At 41.1% G+C, this 10,822-nt stretch overlaps 1 pseudogene across 1 annotated transcript; it reads right to left on the bottom strand.

The window, feature by feature from the left end:
• Positions 1 to 1,646: 1,646 nt before the first annotated feature.
• Positions 1,647 to 2,641, bottom strand: LOC307152056 (trace amine-associated receptor 13c-like; annotated as a pseudogene). The gene has a single exon. The product of its transcript is annotated as a trace amine-associated receptor 13c-like (transcript).
• Between the last annotated feature and the right edge of the window lie 8,181 nt (positions 2,642 to 10,822).

Raw genomic sequence — 10,822 nt, 5'->3', positions numbered from 1 at the left:
TGTTTAATAGGCAGCCAATGCAGTGTTGACAGAACTGGGCTAATATGGTCATACTTCCTGGTTCTGGTAAGAACTCGAGCTGCTGCGTTTTGAACTAGCTATAGTTTGTTTATTAAGAGTGCAGGGCAACCACCCAGTAGAGCATTACAATAATCTAGCCTTGAGGTCATGAACGCATGAACTAATTGTTCCGCATTTGTCAATGAGAGCATATGGCGTAATTTAGATATATTTTTAAGATGGAAACATGCGGTTTTACAGATACTAGACACGTGACTTTCAAATGACAGATTCGTATCAAAGAGCACACCCAGGTTCCTAACCGACAATGAAGACTTAACAGAGCAGCCATCAAGTGTTAGACAGTATTCTAAATTATTACGTGTGGGAGTTTTTTGTCCAATAATTAGAATCTCTGTTTTTTCAGAATTTAAAGGGGGTCACTTTGTCTAAAAGGAAAGTCTCTTTCAAAAGGAAAGTCTTGTTACACACCTATCTGGCATTTATCAAAGCAATTTTCAACTTCACAGATCCGTCGTTGACTTGTGCAGCCCGATGAAGCCAGAATGAGCGTAGGTGTCGTGGATCCACACCGTGGCAGCGAATACAAGCTGGATGATCCAGGAAGGTCTGAGCTGACAAATCTGGGACGACGGGAATATTCCACCCGTACGATGGTTCCAACGAACGCTAGCAGATTCTCGAATAAAACATTTTACCTCCCACTGAGCCCCCGCAATCAATTTGACTTTGGCGGCCACACCGCCCTGTTTTCCACTTTGCCTTCGACGCCTCCGCCCAGGCAGAGCAAACGGCAGACGCCGAAGATATGCTGGTATCGATGCAAGTAAGGGCAGGGGAGCGTAATATAATCCTAGCTGGGCTCCGTTTTGGAGTTTAACTGTCTTAAATGTTCAAAAGTGCTTGTCGATCATAGATTAGCAGTGATAGAACTCCTTGACTCAAAACATAAATTAAGAAAAAACTCGGAAACAAGCCAAGTAGTTGACGGCATGCCAAAAACAGCGGTGCCATCTTGCATGAGGTGTACCTTACATGCAGCAGTCCACTAATTTGTCACTAATTATGTCAATTAAACAAGTCCAGAGAAATCTCATGTCAGCATGTTATTTGAGCAGACTTTGCTTTTCCATTGATCGTGAGTGCATGAGCGACCAAGAGAGCGCACCGCACACACTGAGTGGAACATTGAGCAGTGCACAGCAGCGGAGTCGCTCGCAAAGTTACAAAACATTCCGGTTTAATTTCGATTAATTGTGCAGCCCTAATGTCGAGTAACGTGAAGTAACAAATTGTAATACCTACTAAATTTTTATTTTTATATCCTGTTTAATGATTTGAACCTAATTAGAAATGCACATATACATGTATGTTATAATTTGTTGATACATTATGAATAGCGTCATGTATATGAACAGAATAATTAAGATTCCGGACAATTTGATAAAAGATTAACAGGTTTGTTTTGTTACATTTTCACCAAATTACATTTATTTATTTGGTACATAGATTTATTATGGATTATCTATTAAAATAATCTAAAATTAATTCTAAAAATTACAAGATATGGTGTGCTTTATATAGAATTGCTTCACCAGTTTGAAGCACAAATTGTGGTAAAAATATCATGAATGATGATTTGTAAAAATATTAAGCCGAGAGGATGCTTGCTGAAATATTCTAAGAGTTAAGATGTGTTTAACAGATTTTCTAAACCAGGGGTAAAAAAATGCATAGATAAGAGGATTCAGACAAGAGTTAATGTACAAGACCCATATTAAACAATACAGTACAGTGGGTGGAATTGCTGTGTTTTCAGCTAGAGTCAAGATATAGAATGGAATCCAGCAAACCAGATGTATTGCCACAATGATTCCTAATGTGAGAGCTGCTTTACTCTCAGATTTCCTCTTCATTGAACCTTCCATTACACATTTACCACCCTTCATCAGAGAGTTTATAACTTTCACTTGTTTTTGTGCAACATAAAATATCCTCAAATGTAAAGTTATGATCAGGGTACAAGGAAATAGGAAGGAAAATATGAAATCAATTACTCTGCATTCAAATGTAAGCATAATATTACATTCGCCATAACAAGCATCTATTCTGGGTGGGATAATTACTACAATTGCAATAATATAAGTTAAAGAAACAAGCCAGCAAAAACAGATAATACTTATCATTCTAGTCATGGTTATTTTCTGTGGGTACAGTAAAGGGTGACACACAGCTGTATAACGATCAACAGCAATTAAAACTAAATTACTGAGAGATGTTGAGATAAGCAGTCCCATGATTATCATAAACAGTTTACAGAAAGTGTCTCCAAAGTACCAACATTTCTCAATCAACTTGATGGCCTCTATGGGCATCACAATAAGTCCAGTAAGCAGGTCGGCCACAGCCAGAGAGAGAATAATCATGTTGGTTGGAGTGTGAAGCTGCTTGAAGTGAGAGATGGAGATGATCACCAGCAGGTTCAGAAACACAGTCCATGCTGACAGCAATGAAAAAAACACATACATGATATTGTATTCATGTGTGGAGCGTTTCCCCTTGATACATGATGAGTTGATGGCAGGAAAGCAGTATTGAGTCTCATGATCCTCTGTCTCATAGGCCATGAGTGAGTCTCCTGCTGTTAGGAGTTTGTTCTGATCTCCTTACTGTCCTTTCATTTATAGTGTCTGAATCAGACTGACCAACCCATGATCCACCGCTCACACTGATGCTGCAACTTAAAAAAAAAAAGATGCTTTTCTTTCTTTCTTTCTTTCTTTCTTTCTTTCTTTCTTTCTTTCTTTCTTTCTTTCTTTCTTTCTTTTTATACAGAGATTAAGATGGACAAGCTTTTGATCATGATGGGGTCCATCTATTTATCGATTGTTACTTTGTAAAAGAAAATAATCTGTCACCTAAATGTGGCCAAGAATCTGCTCAAATATTTGACATTCATATTCATATCTTAAAGAGGTACTTCACTCTGGTGTACTCGCAACTACAATACAATTTTGCCCATCATATCGATGGTATCATGATACAGTGATTCTGAAATAGACTACACTGCTGTTCATTGCCAGACAATTTGATCTACGATATACATTGATGTAGACCTATGTGTAACAGAAGAGGCAAAAAAGTGTTTATCCAGAACTTACCGGACATCCAAAACAATGTTGTGTGCTAGGCTTAATGCTCTCATGTATGTGTGTACATATGATGGCATTTCTATCAGCTGAGAACTTGTGAAGAGCTTATAAAATGTGTGAAGTCACACTCAAGTGGAGATTTGAGATTTAGGAGATTTTTATAAATGACACAAATTAAATTATGAACAGCCAAAGCTCACTGGTCACTAAGTTTGTTGCATAATTTTTTTAATGTGAACTTTGGTGAATCAGTCAGTGAAGTGTTGTAGTAGATGTCATTGATAAATGTGTTATTTTGCTGATTCTGGTTGTGTAAGATTCACCACATTAAGCAAAGCATTGTGGACATGTTGCATTGTTTTCTTGATATGAGATGTGTAAGGATGTTTGTAAGTGCCCTCATGTTGGGCTTGGCATTAATTGATTGTGAACCACTGGATATATAAGGCCAGAGATGCTACATGATTCCAGTTGCTCTTCATGGGATTAAAGAGCCTTTCAGTTAGCAGATCAAAGCCTTGACCATTAGGCAGTGACCCCTCATGATTAGATTATATGAGCATCTGAGTAAATCAATAATAGTACACTCTGAAGACCAATTATGGTTGTGGCTTGTTATTTATGAAATGTGCCCCGGAGGGTGCTGTTAAAATCTTTGCTGAATACTGAGATGATCCTTAACTGAACCATTAATTAAAGGTGTGAAAAACACAACACATAACAGACTGATGCAACAGCTTCTGCTTTTTTGATGAGTCATGGGTCAGTGACCTACTGTTTACTTCTGATTAACTGATTTTAATACCATAATGTATCTATCCAAATGAATGTCAAATGAAGTTAAACATCCTAACAAAACTGTGAAATCTCTGAGCTATACCAAAAACTGAATGTCTTCACACATTAATGTTAGCATTTATTATTTCTTCATGGGAGTGAGAATTTTTAACTTTGCACCTGTGGAATGAAAAGAAATTAAATTTAACATTGTTTTCTTAATTGTAATGTTAATAAAAAATAAAATAGAAAGTTTGAAAAGCAGCAGTAGTGTTGATGAACTGATGTGTATTAATGCATCCTGTAAACTTTAAACCATCATTAAAGGATTTGACACTAAGACCCCATAATAGAAAACTGACTCAGACACTCTCAAATATCTATGTGTGTGTGTGTGTGTGTGTGTGTGTGTGTGTGTGTGTGTGTGCGTGTGTGTGTGCGTGTGTCTGCGTGTGTGTGTGTGTATATATATATATATATATATATATATATATATATATATGTCACGGCTAGCTCGTTCCCGACCGTAACATAAAGAGGATTACACATACAAACGAACGGTTTGCATTGCAAGCTTATTTATTAAGGGAAAAATTATGTTACAGAAATATAACGCAATGACTAGGGATTTAAATAAACTAAAGAAAATAATAGTCCAATGGGGCAATGAATGTTGGTAAATAAAAGACAAATTAAAAGAGATCAAATTGGAGCAAACGACTTCTCTGGAGAACTACATTCCACCAGAGGAAGCAACGTTGGGTAGATCAGTCCAAACATTTACTATCCACCCATAAATTATCCAAATAACAGTGATGTCAGTCGAATGATATACTGCCACCATCAGGTAAAGAATAAAAAGACATTCGAACTACAGATCCGCTACCCAATCTGGCAAACTTGCATATAGTGCGGTTATAACCGAATGCAGAAGTGCTGGTCACCCTGAAACGATTTTGGAAACATTATTTTAAGGTACAAAAGAATCTTTGATGTTGAAGAATACATAAGACAAAATTGTAGTAAAACATTTTTATTGCATGTTTTTATTGCATTTTTACATTTTGTTCCGACTCTGTTCTAAATTCCCCGTCCTTTTCATGAGCTCCATGAAAGCTAAGATGGGGAACAGCAGCAGCTTCTGGGTAGCCTACAACCTCCTAATTTGGGAGAGCAGCAAAAATCCCCCAAATAAACCATACCAGGCATTCCTCCCTGGCTCTTCCGGCTATTCGAAGAGCCAGCAGAGGAACCAAATGAGCGTTTCAGGAAGTCAATCGAACTAATTTTAATTGTAAATAAAGCATGTATCACTTGCTGTCAACTTACTTCAGGTGAGTATTGTGCTAAGAATTTATAAGATCAAGATTTAGTGGTTATATATAATAATACTAATTAAAAAAAAAAAGTATTTAAGCGGCATATGTTTCTCTGCTCGGCCACCTAAATTTCAATGTGAGTATGTTTCTTCAAGGCAGGGAATTTATCTCTGGTCTGTTAATGCCGGCTCACTCAGTGCCCAATTAAGCGACCCGATACAGCTAGACGAAGGGTGCATGTCCGATCTCAGATTTTTGACATTTGGAACAGCAAAGGTCAGACGAATTACCAAGCCTGTTCAGGCTTCGTCACCCGCGCTTCACGAAAATTACCCTATAGCGGTTGCTAACGTCCTTTGTGTTCGAAGTGGTGGAAAAACTTATGTTGTATGTGCTAACGAAGCTCGGTTGCATCACTAAGGCATATCTTCTTCTCAGACGATCATGCTATTGCTGAGACGTTTATCTGGCAATCAGTAGTCTTTAATTTCATGATTAAGGTCACGCACATTCCTGGCCATTGCAATGCCATAACTACGCGCTATCGTGCTTTAGTCTTCAGTCTTCAGACGGCTTTGCCCTTCAGCAACCCAGATCCATCATCCTGCTAAATTAGATGATCTGCTAATTCAGCTAGACAATACTTCATTAAGCCGTGGCTCCCTCTACCTTAAAAGCTTATACTGTACTTCTGCTTGTCTCCGTTTTTAATGTTTTGCTTTTCTTTCCAGATTCTAGTTCCCATTCTGATTATGCCGGTGGTTCCTTCCTCATCTATATTTATGATATCATAAATTAAATGTTTATTCATTAGTATATTGCTCGCAGGTATTAAATTTTATGCAAGTATATTTATTCCTATTTTCCAAATCTTTTCACTGTTACTTCTGTTGGCTTATTACTTAAAGGCATAGCTAAATCCTCTAGAAATTCTCAGATAAACGGTTGCTTTTACTTTGCCTTTATTGCAAAGATTAATAATTTCCGTCCGCAATGGTCTCTTTTCCACGTACACTAATATTATGCTAGAAGCCGTGTTTCTAACTGCTTTTTACAGATCCATGCGTACAGGGGAATTCACTTCAGTAACCAAACAATTCGATCCTGGTCTTTCCTTCTCTGATTTACACTTCTCACATAAATTCTTTACACTCTTTCTTAAGCACTCTAAGAATGACTCTCAAGGTTCCGGCATCACATTAACAATTTCTAATTAGCAATAATTTCTGCCTCTTCTCATCTATGATTGAATTCCTAAAAATCCGTCCTAGATTCTCAGATCACTTCCCCCTATTTATCCTACCTAACGGAGCACCTCTCTCTAAAGCCTGGTTCAGGACTCATCTAGTTTCTGTCTTCAAAAAGCTGCAGTCTATCTCCTTCCTAGTATACTGAACTCTCCTTCAGGATCGGGAAAGCACTACAGCGGCTGAATGTGGTGTTTCTACTGCAGCTATCAAGATCCTGGGCAGATGGTCTTCCTCTGCATTCAAGTCATAAAAAAAGACCCAATTTAAAAATCATCCTTCAAGCTCAGCAAGCTCTTCAGTAATGATTCAGGTAAATCCCTATGCAACTACTGGTCATGGTGTCATGCTCTATCTATCCTGTCGATAGTCTTAGTTTGAATTACTCGTCTGAGTGGCCAACGTGACATTGTCTCTATGTGGCTTAGTTGCCGTTGTCTCTGTGTAACCTTGTCTCTTTGTGGCCTTTAGTGGCCTTGTGGCATAGCCTTGTCCTTTGTGACTTGTGGCAGTGTGGCCCTTCGGGGCTTAGGTTTTGTGTGGTCTCCATGGCCTTGTGGCCAGGGTTTGAATTATGATTTCATCTTTGTGGGGGTCTCTTTAAAACAAAAAGGAAAAAAAAGTAGCCTATGAGCAGGCGCGGAGTAGCTTAATAATGTAATATAAAAATATAAAAATGTGTAAATATAATACAAATTTAATTAAAAACAAAAGCGTTGGTAACACAATTCAATTTAAATAGTACATTTGGTTTAATTTGTCATTTAATGAGATCTAATATGTTGTTAGTTGTGAGAATTTTCACGTGAGTAAATAAATAGATCCGACAGATTTAAGCGTGTACTTAAGTGGTCCAGTGGTAGAACTTTTGCCAAGCGTGTCAGAGGTTCTGGGTTCGAATCCATACTCATATAGGTTTTTTGTTTTTTTTTATCAAATCCGATTATGTTTATCAGTGGTTGTATATCAGGCAGAGACACGTTTGTGTGCATTTTGTTTTGTAATTTCACTGGAACGAATAGAGAGTCTCCACAACGGATTGAAGCGCGCATCCGAGTGAAGACTGCGCGAGCCACAAACAAACACAGTATCCGCGCCACTGATCGCAGCAGCAACGAGCACTTTGATCACTTGATTTAAGCATAAGGATGTAGTGTGATGACGATCCGAGATCCCGTGAGATCCATGTGTTTGGCATCTTGTCCTATCTTTTAAGTCATGCTACAGTAGTCTGAAGGAAAAAGTGCTTTATTTGTAATTTAAAATAATGATTTTTAGAGACCCCCACAGGTGTATGATTTTACTGCTTTCGTGGGAGCTCATCCTCTCTCTATGGGAGCTCAGCTCCCACTGGCTCCCACGTAATTCGAACCATGCTTGTGGCATATCGTTGCCTTGTCATTTGTGCCTATTGCTGGCAGTATGGTCCTTTGGGGCTTAGTTTTTGTGTGGCCTAGTGGCCTTGTCTATGAGTGTTTTCGTTTTGTGTGGCATTAGCAGCCTTGTGGCTCAGCTGGGCCTTGTCTCTGTGTGGGTCTTCAAGTCCTTGAGGCATATCATTGCCTTGTCATGTATGTAAAAAATGGCCAGTGGTCTCGTGGCCCTTAGTGGCTTGGTTCAGTGTGGCCTAGTGGCCATTGTCTCTGTTCAAACTCGTCTCAGTGTGGCCTTAGTGGCCTTGTGGCATATTGTTGCCCTGTCCTTTGTGCCTTCGTGGCAGTGTGGCCCTCCGGGGCATAGGTTTTGTTTGGTCTCCATGGCCTTGTGGTATATCATTGCCTTGTCCTTGTGCCTATCGCTGGCAGTATGGTCCTTCTGGGCTTAGGTTTTGTGTGGCCTAGTAGCCTTGTCTATAGCCGCTTTCCGACCAAGTAGTTCTAGGAACTTAGTTCTAGGAACTGTCCACTTCTAAACAGTTCTAAGAACTACTCTCCCCCAAACTCGGTTTTGCTGTTTGCGTTCGCACTGGCCAAGTGGCCATAGGAACTGGTAGGAGGGGTAAGGGAGTGACGCAAGCACGGTGACTTTTATTTTGACGGCGCGACGCCGGACCTTTATTTTGGCGGCGCTGAGAACGCCAGAGCAAACAATGCTCACATTCTCTGTGTTTATTAGTTAGCAATCTGTCTAACAGTACTGTTTAATATCTTATTAGATAGAACTGTTATAGAAAGTAGACAGTATATGAAAAAAGGTTATTAGCCTATGCCGTGTGGTTGGTGTCCAGTGTTGCTAGCTGGGCAGATAAACATAATCATGTTTGGCTTGGTCCCCTCAAAGTTGCGTTGGATTTTCTCTTCAGCATAAAGGTTTAGAGACCCATCTATCACTGTTTTCCATGTTTGTATAGTTAGTTTATGGAGTAAATATATAGGCTATAATCTGTGTGTTTACATTCTAACTGTTTTAAAAATGGCGGGTGCTGGTGTTCCGCGTGCGTTCGGTCATCAGCGTACACTAAACGTCACGGATAGTTCCTATAGTGCTGGTTTAGACCCTACTCTGAAGTAGGACCTAAATTAGTTCCTACAAATGGAGTTCCTAGAACTAAAATCGTTCCTAGTTCCTGCGGTGCGAACACGCCGACATCCGGGTACTTTAGCCAATAGTTCTAGGAACTGTGAAAAGGTTCCTCCGGTCGGAAAGCGGCTTATGAGTGTTTTTTGTTTCTGTGTGGCACTAGCAGCCTTGTGGCTCAGCTGGGCCTTGTCTTTGTGTGGGTCTTCGAGGCCTTGTGGCATATCATTGCCTTGTCCTGTATGTAAAAAATGCCCACTGCTCTTGTGGCCCTTAGCGGCATTGGTTCTATGTGGCCTAGTGGCCGTTGTCTGTGTGTCTAAGTGGCCTTGAGGCATTGTTGCCTTGCTAAAAAATGGCCATGGTGGTCTCGTGGTCCTTGCGGCCTTGGTTTTGTGTGGCCTTGCGACCTTGTCCAGTCTTAATTCGTCTTCTGTGTGGCATTAGAGGCCGTTGTGGCTGATCGCCAGCCTTGTCTCTGTGGTCTACTAAGGCCATATGGCTGTTTGCGGCCTTGTCTCTGTGGTCTAGCAAGGCCTTGTGGCCCAGTGTGGCACTGCTCTGCACTACTTTGGCCTGGTTCTGTGTGGCCCAAGGTGGCCTGGTTCTGTGTGGCCCAAGGTGGCCTGGCTCTGTGTGGTCCATCTCGGCCTTGTCTCTGTGTGGTCTATAGTTGCCGGCTCTGTGTGGTCCATTGCAGCCTTGTCTGTGTGTGGTCCATTGCGGCCTTGTCTCTGTGTGGTATATAGTGGCCGGCTCTGTGTGGTCCATCGCGGCCTTGTCTCTGTGTGGTCTATAGTGGTCGGCTCTGTGTGGTCCATCGCGGCCTTTCTCTGTGTGTGGTCTGTTATGGCCTTGTTCCGTGTGGTCCATAGTGGCCTGGCTCTGTGTGGTCCATCGCGGCCTTGTCTCTGTGTGGTCTATAGTGGCCGGTTCTGTGTGGTCCATCGCGGCCTTGTCTTTGTGTGGTCTGTTCTGGCCTTGTTCCGTGTGGTCCATAGTGGCCTTACTCTGTGGTCCATCGTGGCCTTGCTCTGTGTGGTCTATCACAGTTCGTGTTTCCAATGGACTGTCTTTATGTAACTAAGCTAGCCTCATTCTCAGTTTTATGTTCACTATTCCCCAGCGCCTTGCTTCCCTTCAACTCGTTTCCTGTAGCTCAAACAATAGAGCATTGGAGATTATAACGGTAAGTTCATTTGGTTCATTCTCCGGGGAAGCAAGAAATGATAAGACGTAAAGTGTGTCTTGAAATGTAATATAAGTCGCTTTGGATGAAACTGTCAGCAATGGATACATTTTTAAATGTGTATATACAGCAGCAGGAATATTAAAATGCGTAAATGCATAATACAAGTCTTCACATTGTACCTTACAGGTTCACTGTTTCTCACTATGATGAAAGTTGCCCTCTTACTAATTAGCTATTAGCTGTCGTCATCATGATGTCACCCGGCTGTCTTCCTCCATGGCTCCTCCCTCCAGCTACGCCGCCGTGGAGTGCAGCCCTGGTTTTGCACTGGGGCATCATCTACCTGCTTCTGCTCAAGGCCATCCCATGGATCCTTCTACCGTCATCACCACCCTGGACTCTTCTGTTCTGCCTCCTCCCGGTTATCCGTCCATCTCCAGAACTGCCTCCTGTATCCTCGGCCTGTTTCACCATCTCCTTATCCTCCACAGCTCCTTCTCTTTACGGCGCGAGGACGCACCTTCCGGGAGGAGGAGGTTCTGATAGTTTGGACTTCTGTGTGTTTCACCACCTCCTGCCTGAGTTAGTCGTTTGTTG

Source organism: Squalius cephalus (assembly GCF_949319135.1).
Source record: "Squalius cephalus genome assembly, chromosome: 24".
NCBI lineage: Eukaryota > Metazoa > Chordata > Actinopteri > Cypriniformes > Leuciscidae > Squalius > Squalius cephalus.
This window is presented reverse-complemented; position numbering and strand designations above follow the sequence as displayed.